The sequence below is a fragment of the Danio rerio genome, chromosome 9 (genome assembly GCF_049306965.1).
Source record: "Danio rerio strain Tuebingen ecotype United States chromosome 9, GRCz12tu, whole genome shotgun sequence".
NCBI lineage: Eukaryota > Metazoa > Chordata > Actinopteri > Cypriniformes > Danionidae > Danio > Danio rerio.
Window position 1 is genome coordinate 44,334,905 of NC_133184.1, and position 13,255 is coordinate 44,348,159.

General features: G+C 39.0%; 1 protein-coding gene across 29 annotated transcripts in view; it reads left to right on the forward strand.

The window, feature by feature from the left end:
• gulp1a (GULP PTB domain containing engulfment adaptor 1a) overlaps positions 1-13,255 on the forward strand; it is a 104,044-nt gene that overhangs the window by 55,484 nt on the left and 35,305 nt on the right. For 4 of the 29 annotated variants that reach the window (XM_073911657.1, XM_068223308.2, XM_073911664.1 and 1 more), the window contains exon 2: positions 5,095-5,135. The exons of 19 other annotated variants lie outside the window; for them this stretch is intronic. The gene's annotated coding sequence lies outside the window, so the exon portion shown is untranslated. Of the gene's footprint in view, positions 1-4,988; positions 5,540-13,255 lie in introns of those variants that run through there. 6 more of the 29 variants (NM_001423684.1, NM_001007182.4, XM_068223310.2 and 3 more) reach the window with 4 other exon arrangements.

Sequence of the window (13,255 nt, forward strand, 5' to 3'; positions counted from 1 at the left end):
TACCATAGTAATTGTAGTGTCAAGAGTTCCCACTCAGATATGCTTGGCATTAATAGCAGGTTTGGCATGCTGTCCTGGGAGAGAGCCCTGAGCTTGGAGATTATTGATCCCAATTTTGTGTGTTTCTACTGAGTCTCATGTTTTTGTTTCTCCAGACCAGTTAAGTAAACAGAAAGAAAGAAGTAATGCCCACATGTGTTTAGCATTTTTCCTTATCGCAAACACAACAGTAATCAGGTAGTGTTCTCATTGTTTTGGCTTTTTTGAGGTTAACTATTGTGATCTCCTGATTGCAATTGAGAAATACTGGAAAATCTCTGTAGACTGATGGCATTTCTTGCCGTTTAACCTTATCTTAAAATGTTAGCAAAGTCACCTGTTTTGTCATCACTTTAGACATTGTATTACTCATGATAATCATTTAAATACTAGCTCTAAAGTGATGTCGGTGAAGTAGCAATAGTTTCTGCTGTTCTGATGTCAGCTGGAGATGTGCATGAATGGTGGAAGTAGTTCCTCATACCAAAGGATTTTTAGACTCCCTGTGATTGATTTTCTTTTTTATATACACGATTATGCCGTCAAACTGTTGTATAAATGCAGTATCACATAAGTAGCAGTATTTTGTCACTGGTGGAACCCTAAAGCAACGCACGCCTCTCACCAGCGCCGATATACAGTCATATCACACTGCTACTCTTGTAATATTGCTTAAATAACTTAAGATGATTTTAAAAATATGACCAGGTACAACTTTTGTGTCACAGGTAGCTCACTCACAAATGCACTAAGAACATGGAGTGTGGACAAAAAGTGTGTTGATACAATACAAGACAAAAAACTAAACAAATTCAGCGGTATAAATACACAGGACATGATTGAACTGAATACATACTGTACAGGCGTGACACAGGTGGAACTGATAAACATTAGCAAACGGTGGGAAAACAGAACAAATGAAACACATGATGTAGACACACAGACACAAAACAGACACACCAGACTTGTGACATTTTGATTTGAGTAATTTAGCAAATGTTGAAATGAATCTAATTGAGGCAAAGTCATTTTCATTGTTCCTGTTGAATAACGGTTGTAACTGATGCCTTAATATTAGCTTATTGTAAAGTATTGTGGGCGAAGCGATGATACAGTGGGTAGAATGATTGACTCAAAGCAAGAACGTTGCTGGTTCAAGTCCCGGCTGGGTCAGTTGGCATTTCTGTGTGGAGTTTGCATGTTCTCCCCTTGATTGCGTGGGTTTTCTCCAGGTGCTCCGGTTTCCCCCACAAGTTTAAAGACATGCACTATAGGTGAATTGGGTAAGCTAAATTGTTCATGGTGTATGTGTGTGAAGGTGTGTGTAATGTTTCCCAGTGATGGGTTGCAGCTGGAAGGGCATCCGCTGCGTTAAACATGTGCTGTATAAGTTGGAGGTTCATTCCGCTGTGGTAACCTCAGGTTAAATAAGGGGCTAAGCCAAAAAGAAAATAAATGAATGTAAAATGTTGTTATCATGGTAATAATAATAATAATAATAACTAGAATTGTACATTTCCTAAAGGAAATGTGAATGGGGTTTGCGTGGCAAATCGATGGGGTACAATGTATTTGTTTTGGTTGCTAGGGTGTTCTGAATGGTTGCTAAGGTGTTCTGAGTGGTTGCTAGATGGTTGCTAAGGTGTCCTAAGTGGTTGCTAAGGCGTTGCTAGGCGGTTGCTATGGTGTCCTGAGTGGTTTCTAGGTGGTTGCTAAGGTGTTGCTAGGTGGTTGCTAGGGTGTTCTGAGTGGTTGCTAGGTGGCTGCTAAGGTGTTGCTAGGCGGTTGCTAAGGTGTCCTAAGTGGTTGCTAAGGTGTTGCTAGGTGGTTGCTAGGGTATTCTAAGTGGTTGCTAAGGCGTTGCTAGGCGGTTGCTAGGGTGTCCTGAGTGGTTGCTAGGTGGTTGCTAAGGTGTTGCTAGGCGGTTGCTAAGGTGTCCTAAGTGGTTGCTAGGTGGTTGCTAAGGTGTTGCTAGGTGGTTGCTAAGGTGTCCTAAGTGGTTGCTAGGCGGTTGCTAGGGTGTCCTGAGTGGTTGCTAGGTGGTTGCTAAGGTGTTGCTAGGTGGTTGCTAGGGTGTCCTGAGTGGTTGCTAGGCGGTTGCTAAGGTGTTGCTAGGTGGTTGCTAGGGTGTTCTGAGTGGTTGCTAGGCGGTTGCTAGGCGGTTGCTAGGGTGTTCTGAGTGGTTGCTAGGTGGTTGCTAAGGTGTTGCTAGGCGGTTGCTAAGGTGTCCTAAGTGGTTGCTAGGTGGTTGCTAAGGTGTTGCTAGGTGGTTGCTAGGGTATTCTGAGTGGTTGCTAAGGCGTTGCTAGGCGGTTGCTAGGGTGTCCTGAGTGGTCGCTAGGCCCTTACTAAGGCGTTACTAGGTGGTTGCTAGGTGGTTGCTAGGCGGTTGCTAGGGTAATTTGGGTGGTTGCTAGGCAGTTGCTAGGGTACCCTGGGTGGTTACTAGGCAAGCCTCACATACATGCCTGATGAAATATTTATACTTAGTAAGCATTTCTAGCAAGTTACAGTACATGGCTAGTCAATATTAGCATGTAGCTAGTCACTGCTAGCATGTGTAGCATATAGGAAGTTCCGTTTGCTAGCATGAGTCAAACGAGCCAATCCCCAAGTCTCTACGATGTTCCGATGCTGAGATATAGCTGTTGATGAATGGTTGCTAGGGTACTCTGTTTTGTTGCTATGGGCGAGGTTACAGAGTGAACTTGAATGTGGTTGGCTGTCCAAGTCAAATGAGCCAACCCCCAAGTCAATAGGACACTGCTAAGCAAAGATATGCATGTAAAGCAGTTATAATGGCAGTCTATGGGACCAGTTTGGGGGCGTGGCTTGTGAGATTCATTATCATATTGAGATGCTCATTGGTTGTCTGAGTCAGATGAGCCATCCCCCAAGCCAATAGGACACTGCTAAGCAAAGATATGCATGTAGGGCAGTTATAATGGCAGTCTATGGGACCAGTTTGGGGGCGTGGCTTGTGAGCTTCATTATCATATTGAGATGCTGATTGGTTGTCTGAGTCAGATGAGCCATCCCCCAAGCCAATGGGACACTGCTAAGCAAAGATATGCATGTAGGCCAGTTATAATGGAAGTTTATGGGACCAGTTTAGGGGCGTGGCTTGTGAGCTTCATTATCATACTGAGATGCTGATTGGTTGTCTGAGTCAAATGAGACCACCCCCGGGTCTCTATGACACTCCTATGTAATGTTATAGATGTGTGACCTTTATAATGGAAGTCAATGGGATCTGCAATGGGACATCCCACCCCATGTTAAGTCAATGGGGCACTTATTAGGGGTCTTTAAGTGGTTTGGGGGGGCGTGGCTTGTGAGCTTCAAAATCATAATGAGATGCTGATTGGTTGCCTGAGTCAAATAAGCCCACCCCCAAGTCAGTATGACACTGCTATGTACTGTGATTGACATGTGACATTTATAATGGGAGTCAATGGAATGAATGGGAGTCAATGGGCAATGTAAAGTCAATGGGGACCACTTTGGGACGTCCTAGCACCCCAGGGGAACAACCTATACCCCCTTTCGGGGTATGTTCTCACTTAGGCTGCAACCCCCTACAGATGTTGTGAATCCCATATTTCTATGAAATTCACAATGGACGCAGTGATTGGTTAAAGTTCGGCTCCATGTAAAGTCAATGGAGACTTTGGGACGTCCTAGCTCCCCAGGGGTACAACATTTACCGCCTTTCGGGGTGTGGTTTGAAGCCTCCTATAACCCTCTCGAGATGTCGCGAATCCCATGTCTCTACGAATTTCCGTGTTGGCGCTACGGCGATTTCCGGGAATAGTATCTTACGAGTGTCTAGAAAATGAATGGGAGTCAATGGGGCCAATGTAAGTCAATGGGGACCACTTTGGGACGTCCTAGCGCCACAGGGTACAACTTATACCCCCCTGCGAGGTATGTTCTTACTTAGGCTGCAACCCCCTACAGATGCTGTGAATCCCATATTTCTATGAAATTCATACTCGGTGCTATGATTCGTCAAAGTTCGGCTCAATGTTAAGTCTATGGGATTTTTGGGGGGGTTTTTTGGCCCCTGCGGGGCCAAAAAACCCCCCACCCCTTATAAAAGTCATAGCACACCATTCCCGATAAGACCGCACGATTTGAGCCCACTTTCAAGGGTCTGGGACGAAAACTGCGGGACTAGTTACGCGCCGAAAACGCACGGAAGAAGAATAATAATAAGAAGCCATGCACAATTGTAAGAATGGACTTTGCCTAAGGCAAACCCCATTAATAATAATGAAAATAGTAATAGATATTGTTATTTAATACTACTAAAATTCTACACATCACTCTCAGTTCATAGCTCAGGTTTACCAAATCATTAACAGCTACAAAATATTAATATTAATTAAAGCATCACTCTCAGTTGAAGCAATTATGTTGTTTAAGGATTTTTCATAAATTATTGCATAAAAAATTTAAGTTTATATTTACATAATATGTGTGTCTTGTGTGTATTTATTATGTGTGTATACATTTTCATACATTTTTAATTTTTAAATAAAACAAACCTTTATTTTGTATGCATTTAACTGCAATTAATCATTTAATGGCTCTAGCTATTCTAGCATATTTATTCTAATATTGAAAATAAAGTGAAAAAGCCATGTATGAACAGTATTGAGTTCATCAGTCATCATGCAAATGTTAAGTGCTGTGATTATCCAATCGGAATCAAATATTCCAGTGCGATAAATTTAAGCATTTTCCCTTACACAGCACACTTTATTTCCGTCATTCTCTTCTTCCTGTCTGCTTTTCTCTTGTTCTTTCTCTCAAGAGCTTCTCTCACACTCGTGAGACACCTCGTTCTGCTTGCAAATCCGCCGCCCCTCTTACTTTAGTACTTCACATAACCCCATCTGGCCCACAGCTGAAAACTATTAAGCACTGCTGGAACTTCCTTCTTAGTATCCCAGCTTGTGTAAAAGCGAATAAGTCGCCTGGCTCTGCATTTCACCCATCTCTTTGCTTTCGTCTAAAAGCTGTCTTTCTCATTTGGTTTGTCTTTGGCAGGAGACACTGGCCGGTCTTTAGGAAATCTCCCCTCATTATTGGTAAGAATTTTGGCCTTTTTTTTATATGGAGAGGTCTGACAGAAAGGACAGGAGTGTTTGGAGTGTGGCTCTGAGCTCAGCGGAGAATAACAACTGATCCATGTAAGGAATGCGGAGGGCTGTATTGATAAACATTGTTTTTAGAATCTTCGCTATTTGAGCTCCGTGAATAGGTGAAGACAATGGATGGTTTCATTTCATTTTGCTTCTTGTTTTGTTGTAAATGCTGGCAGGGTTGGCTCAGATATGGGTCATATCTGTGGAATGCTCATTGGCTTTGAACAGCCCTAACTTTTCTTTTTTTTCATCTGTGGATGTTTACATTCTCCTGTTCATCCTGAGCTTTCTGTGCATTTGGAAGCTGTTTTGGTTTTTATCATCATAGCAGAAATTCAAAGGAGAAAGTAGGTCACTTTTTAACATTTCCAAACGTCTGTGTGATTATGCGGATGTTTTGTGTTGCTATTTTACAGTTCAGTTCACCGTGGAGGTCTATTATTTGAAACATGCCCCAACATTTAGTGTTGAGGAAAGTGCTGGAGTATTTAAAAGTCAAGTGTTTCATTTTTTTTTTTAGTCACTTCATTATTTCATCTTGAAATAAGCTTTGAAATAACTTTCAGGCATATTTTGTTTGTGTTCTAATAAATATCACTAAGAATGACATCTGAAGTTCTTGCTGAAGTGTGTGTATTCAGTAAATCTTTTTTTTAAATCTCCCCTGGAGCTAGTTCAAGGTTTAAAACATGATGTGCTGAGATTATTATTTTCAGAATTAGCATTATGCTTGTAATGTTCAAAATCAAATGCAAAAGAAATGTGAAATTTACCCTGAAGGCTTAAATATCAGCCACTACTCTGGAGAAAAAGTGCATAAATTTAAAATGTTAAAAAGCAAAAAATGTTAAACTTGACTTTTCATGAATCTTGTGTTTTATTATTCCGTCGTGCTTTTGTTTGCAGTTTTGTCTTCTCCCCAGAACTCTGAATTTTGGGGGAAATATCTTGCTTATAATGTTGTGTGCTTGATTATGTCTGACAGACCACAGAACACTGTAGTCCAGGGCTAATCATTCATTCTGATTCATTCAAACATCCATAAAAAAACATAAAAACTCCTGAATAGGCAGTGATGGTAAGTTATTGTATTAGAATATTAATTATTTTATGAGCTTATGAATGTTATGAACAACAGCGAACACTGAACAGTTATAAATTGCTAAGCTGGAGTTCTCTTTTAAAGATACCAGCAGAACTTTGCAGCTCAGCATAAAAGAAGGTCTTGAAGTCTCTCCCGTGGGACAGAATGACCAGCCTGGAAGTGATAAACGGTGAACAAACACAGCTGCTGTCAGTCAGGCGGCCGGTCAGCACAGCCAGGTGTTTGCCCAGGTGTGACCGGGCAACAGATATTATTGCTTAGCAGAATAACTGAGAGAGAGAGAGAGAGAGAGAGAGAGAGGGAGGGAGGGCATTGATGTTTTTTTTCTCTTTCCTCTACACTGTTCACTCTCTCTGCATGTGGAATGTTGTAATGAAATGGTCTGTGTGGTTTTTCCTTTGAAGCTCTGGAGCAAACGTGTTAATAGGTTAGAAAATATCTGCGATGTTGACCGTAAATATGACTCCGTTTATATATGTCAGAGCCCTTTTCGCGAGTTTTCTGAACTGTGACAGAACTCCTAATGATTTGGGAATTCTTTGGAAGTTGTTCTTGGTCTCTTCAGACTTTTGGCAAGGGTGACGTGACAGACTCGTGACTTCACCTGCTCCGTCAGTGATGACCGCTGTCCTTGTACATTTGACTCTCCATGGCTCTATATGACAGCTCAATTGCCTCTGTATAAAAAAAAACAAACTAGTGCCTGCCTTTCTGCTCAATCCATGTGCTTTTGAACCTGTCAGTCTGTCATGCTGAAGCCTGTTTGCATCGCTCTCTTGGAATATAAAGGTGCCTATATTATTGTTGGATTTATTTAACCCTTGTGGAATCTTGGACTATTTAAAAATATATATTTTTGTTTGTTTTTTGCCTGTGTTAATGTAAACAGCATCTGTTTTTGTAAGAAAATTATATTTAAAAAAAGCATTTTTTTCTTCTTATAAGCATTTAACATTTCATGTCTGAATGCTTTCATAATTCTGTTTTACTATATAGGTACAAATTACTTACCTTCAAGACAAAAAATGAAGCCTATTAAAAATGCAATGTCTCACCCAAATGTCATTTAAGAAAACTAGTCATATGTTCTTTGTTAACAGACTGTCCAACTTTTTTAAATGTAAAAATGTATAATATGTTGGAAAATGACTACAGGCCACATGAATCAATTTTTTCCATATACTGAGAGATTAAGTGTGTGAGGAGTGTTGTTTTATATGACATTGCACAAAAATGATGCTGAATGAAAATTAATATTGATTCTGATCATTGACATAACTAAGACAATACATTTTATTGTTTTAGCATTATGTAAAACAAATTTTACCTCTCAATGGGCTCTATGCACATCTAGAGTTTTAAAGCCAACAATAAACTTCCGGTGAAAGCTTAATGTGACTATTTTCAATTTCACAAGGTTGCTTTTACAGCATCAATGTTGTAATGTAATTACTATACATTCAGTTAAATAGACTTAAGCATTCATTTAGTTGTTCAAGCGGAAAAAGAGATGGACCGTTGTAACCCCTAGCGTCCGTAAGTAGCAACAGACTTACACTGATATTCCATTAAAAATCCTGCAGTAAAGTAAACTGTCATATTTTAAAGACATGGTGGGGGTAAAAGGAGTTTAATGCAGTGCTTCTCGTCCGATCTGAAACCCACTTTATATCGTATATCTATCAGGCAGTGAAGATTGCTGATTTTTAAAGAAATCAAGTGTTGAACGTGACAGTTTTGTAATGGAAAGCCGCCGGGCTGCCTGGCTGAAAATTAAAAGTCTGTGTGCATATAGCCCATTACCTTGGGGAAAATGTTAAAATCCTTTCAAGTTAGATTAGTTAGATTGTTAGTAAGTGTGGACACTATTTTATCAAACTCCTCCTAGGCTGTATGTTCGATTTTCTCCAATTTTGAATCACATGATCTACAGACCATGATAACCAAACGTTATGGAATTCAAGTTGATTCAACCAAATAATTTTCGTTTAACTTGTGGACAAATCTAACATAAAGCTTGTAAAAATGGACTTGAGGTATTCACATCAAACGCTTGAGATTACCTGCAATATTTCGATGCAATGTCCCCTAGTGGTACGGAGAACTAAAAAAATATATTTTTTTATTTTTTGCTTTTAAATTTTTAACCCTTTGTCCAAAATTGATCTCTTTACATTCACCGGAGCATGCCAAATCGGATGAGATCTGATTTTCCCTGGTCAGCCATTTTGTCTGTCAGCCATTAGATGCTTCATACTGTAGGTATTCAAAAACTCCTTGTTTCACTTTGTCTGATGCTTGTTGCTTTTGGCCTCTGGACTGGTTTGCTCATTCTGCCTCTGAAGTGCTTGGCCCCTTAATTGCTGCTTACAGCTATATTGTAATTTGTTTTTATTGCAGACTTGTTCAAATTAACAAATTGTGGCTGTCTGAAGGGTGTTTTTAACTTTGACACATTATTTCGTGTTGTATGACCTTCGGCTTAGTTCCTTTATTTTATCAGGGATCACCACAGCGGAATGAACCGCTAACTTATTCAGCATATGTTTCACGCAGTGGATATCCTTCCAGCCGCAACCCAGCACTGGGCAACACCCATACACACTTGTACACTTTCACACACTTACACTATGGCCAATTTATCTTATTCAATTCAACTACAGAGAATTGTCTTTGGTCTGTGGGGGAAACTGGAGCACCCGGAAGAAACCTACGTGAACACTGGGAGAACATGCAAACTCCACACAGAAACGCCAACTGACAGCCAGGGCTCGAACCAGCGACCTTCTTGCTGTGAGGTGATAGTGCTAACCACTTAGCCACCATGCCGCCACATAATGTATGCATTTTCATATTTATTTGAATTAAACTGTTTTTCTCTACACATTTTATGTTCATGAAATAATTTAAAGTGCACAAATGCCTGTTGTTGTGGATATGTCTCAGTGGCTCAAACTAGTAAGTTGCTCTCATATTGTCATCTTCATGTCATTGTACAAAGTGGCATAAATTATATGTTTAAGGTTTAAAAAAAAACATATCTATTGTTCTGTCATGAAACCTTAAATCACATTTTTCTATGCCAAATTGTCATCCCAAAATACTATAATTTACTGTTTCCCTCCAGTGAAGCACCACACCCTTCACATAAAAACAAACATAGGCATCACTTCTTACACTGCCTATCTAGCAAGATGCAGGACTTTTTAAAGCATTCTTGGCCTTAAATAACATTTCAAACAATAATGTTTAAGTAGTGGTTAGCGCTTTCACTTTAGGAACGGCACATTACATGGTGTTTTATTGTTTTCACCCTTTTATTACAGTGCTTAAATGGATAGTTCACACAGAGTGAAATTTTATTCAGCTCAGGTCATCCAAAATGTTGATGCCTATTTCATTTCTTCAGTAGTGAATATTCTTAACTGAATCTGCAATTAAGTTCAATTCAATTTAACCAATTCTAAAAAATGTAGGGCCATGATTTCTGGCACTTTGAACGTCAAAAACCTATAGAGTGAAATGAATGAATACTCATGGATCCTGATGTTGTTTTGGTGGTATAAGAAACTAAGCTTTTGCTGCATTATTTTCTTAGGAAATGGTATTACTGTAAAAAAAAATACTCTTAAAATTGTAAGGAAGGGGTATCCACACTCGGTCCTGGAGGGCCAGTGTCCTGGAGAGTTTAGCTCCAACCCTAATCAAACACACCTGAATCAGCTAATCAAGCTCTTACTAGGTATACTAGAAGATCTTCAGGCAGATGTGTTGAAGCAAGTTGGAGCTAATGTCAGCAGGACACCAGCCCTCCATGACTTTAGACACCCCTGTTGTAAGGTAACTTGCTGCTTAGCTTTTATTTTAGTTGACGTAAAGCGAGTCAACTACAGTACTTGGGTTAAAAGTTGAGTCATTTTAAAATGTGCTCCAAGTTGCCCTACAATTTTAAGTTAAGTCAACTTTTTATTTTTTTACAGTGCCAGCTGGATATTTACTTACTGTAATGTTTACATGGATATCAATGGACACCAATATGACACCAATGGACACCAATAAGACAATACTCAGATTAAGCGTCTAGCATGTAAACAGCGATGTTTGATTAATCCGATTAAGGTCATAATTAAACTAAAGAGAAATCAGATTAAGACATGTGGAGTATGCAGATTTTAGTAGCATTATTGAAGTGCAGTACATACATGTAAACCCCTTAATCACACTATTACCATCATATAGGACTTTTGCCACATATTGTGACAGGATAGTCTATACACACATGGCTGTTTAATGCCGAGTTCAGACTGCATGATTTTCAAACTAGTCGTGTCACAGATGTGTTCACACTGCATGACTATCTGGGCTAGCGTTTCGTCGCTGCTTTGTTTACACTGCAAGATGGTTCCCCGACATGGACATTCACATTGCATGACTTTACTATAGGGAGAATCGCCGACAACTTCGTCCAAACCACGTCTCACAGCCAAAAACACGTAGTATATCTTTTGTTATTAACTACATAATGAGAAAGAAGCCTTTAATGGGGTAGAACATGCACATGTTTGCTCACCTGGGTTTAAAGGGAATTAGCCATTTCTCCTCAACGTTGATAATAAACTAATTTCTTTCTGTATGAAATGTCAAACAGACACGGTTGCTCCTGAGTCCTGTCAAACCTCCACTAGTTTCCTCCATTTCGTGGGTCCAAATAAACTGAAAAAGAGCGCTTTTAACTTCTCCCCCAGCCTCCCGCTGGCCTGCAGCAGGTATACACACACGCACACACAAGTGAAAGCTGCTCTCTCATTGGCTGTAGGCGATCGCTGATGTTATTTTCAGTCAAAACTCAATTCACACGGCATGATTTGAATCGCCGACAGCTCCAGATATTTAGCACGCCAAATATCTTGCAGGCATCGGTGACTCATCGGCGATTCTCTCAGATTGCGTCTTTAATCGTTCATACTGTGTGATTGTCACTCACGTGCATGAGCAGCGATTTGCCTGTAATTTCAAGCATTTGTCGGCGATTTCTCAAAACCTGTCGGCGAGCCAAAATCGGGGCTAAAATCACGCAGTCTGAACTAGGCATAACACTATTCTCTGTACCTACCCAGTCAGTGAAGTAGCACAAGCACCTCTATTGTGAAATGCCGAGGTTTTGTCTATAGGATGTGTGGTATCAAATTTACATTAAAACTACACTGTTCCGGCAGTTCATACTTGCATCCAGTATCTCGTTTATCACGCGGGACATGCATGAAATGTTCCTGAATGAAAGTGAAAGTGCTAAACTGCAGGTAAAGTCGAAAAATAAAAGATAAAACACCCTAAATAGCATGAAACTCCGGAGGAAATATGGATAGTAGTGACGTAATGAAGTTTATTGATTTTTGTGCTATACCATGTAAAATGGGATCATGAAAGGAACATTCAAAAAGCAACTCATGTAAACACCTTAGTCATAATATTGTCTTACTTAGATTAAAGCGAATACTTTGATAACTGATGTTCATTTAAGTGAAGTTAGTGTATGCTGGCTAATTGTCAGTATTTTGTTGTGAATGTTCCCTTTTATTTTATTGTCTAGTATGAAGGCAGATTGTTCACTCATAATGTGGATATATAATGTTGATGCTCATTTTTAGTCCAGCAGTTAAACTTTAGTGTCTCTTATTGTTCCATTCGCGTTTTACTATGAAAATGGTTAACTTTACTTTGTGAATTATCCAATGATAATATATGCCTGAAAAAAAGCATGATTACTAAATCACAGACAAGCTGTGGGAGTGAGGAACTTCTACTGAACTCACTGTGAATTCATTTTTCTGAAAAGCCTGTAAGCATGCAGGTTTTATCTACTTTACATCAGGGAAATCAGTAATGAGCACATGGCGTCCATTGGGGAGGTGTTGCAACTCTTTACATCCATCCACCTGACAGTGCTATTGTAATACATCTAGCCATTGGGCTTCGCGTTTGATCATTGTTGTCTGATAGCTTATAAGTCATTTGGCCAAACTTGTTTGACAATTTTGGAGAATACTAAGCTTGCAGTGAAAATAAATAGCAATAGGTTTAATGACACTATGATGTTTTTATGACCTGATTTATCTTGAGCTGTCAAATAGTTTTTTTGTTGTTTTCACATGTTTGGTTGGTACACAGGGCTCCCTTCTTTTTTCACCAAGTACGTTGGTGCCATTGAAGTAGGGCTGGGTGATATGACAGAAATCTCATCTCGTATCCTGATAATGATATAAAGTAGAAGTCAGAATTATAAGCCCTCCTGATTTATTAGCCCCCTTGTATACTTTTTCCCCAATGTCTGTTTAGAAGATTTTTTTCAACGTTTCTAAACATTTTAGTAACGCATTTCTAATAACTGATTTATTTTATCGTAACAATTTTGATAGCAAAGAACAATTTGCTAGATATTTTTCAAGATCAGCTTAAATTGCAATTTAATGCCTTAACAAGGTTAATTAGACAAGTTAGGGTAATTAGGCAAGTCATTGTATAGCAATAGTTTGTTCAGTAGACAGTTGGAAAAAATATTGAATAATAATATTAAATAATATTATAAATAATAATATAAAAATTATTTAAAAAGAATTAAAAAAAATGCTTTTATTCTAGTCTAAATAAAACAAATAAGACTTTCTCCAGAAGAAAAAAAAAAGGAAATACTGTGAAAAACTCCTTTCAATGACTCATTCATAAAGATTTGACTTGTTTGTTTCATTACTGAATAAATCTGTGTCTACTCAATGAATCTGTTGAATTACTTATTCAAGATTCACTTGTTTCATTGCCTGATAAAGTTTTATCTTTCAAAGAGCCTTTTCTGTAGCTCATAGTAGCACATGAGGCTTAAACTGCAATGTGCGCCTTAATGCAATGTATATTGCTTTAGATAAAAGTATTTGTCAGGTGTAAAAAAATGTGAATTAACCTA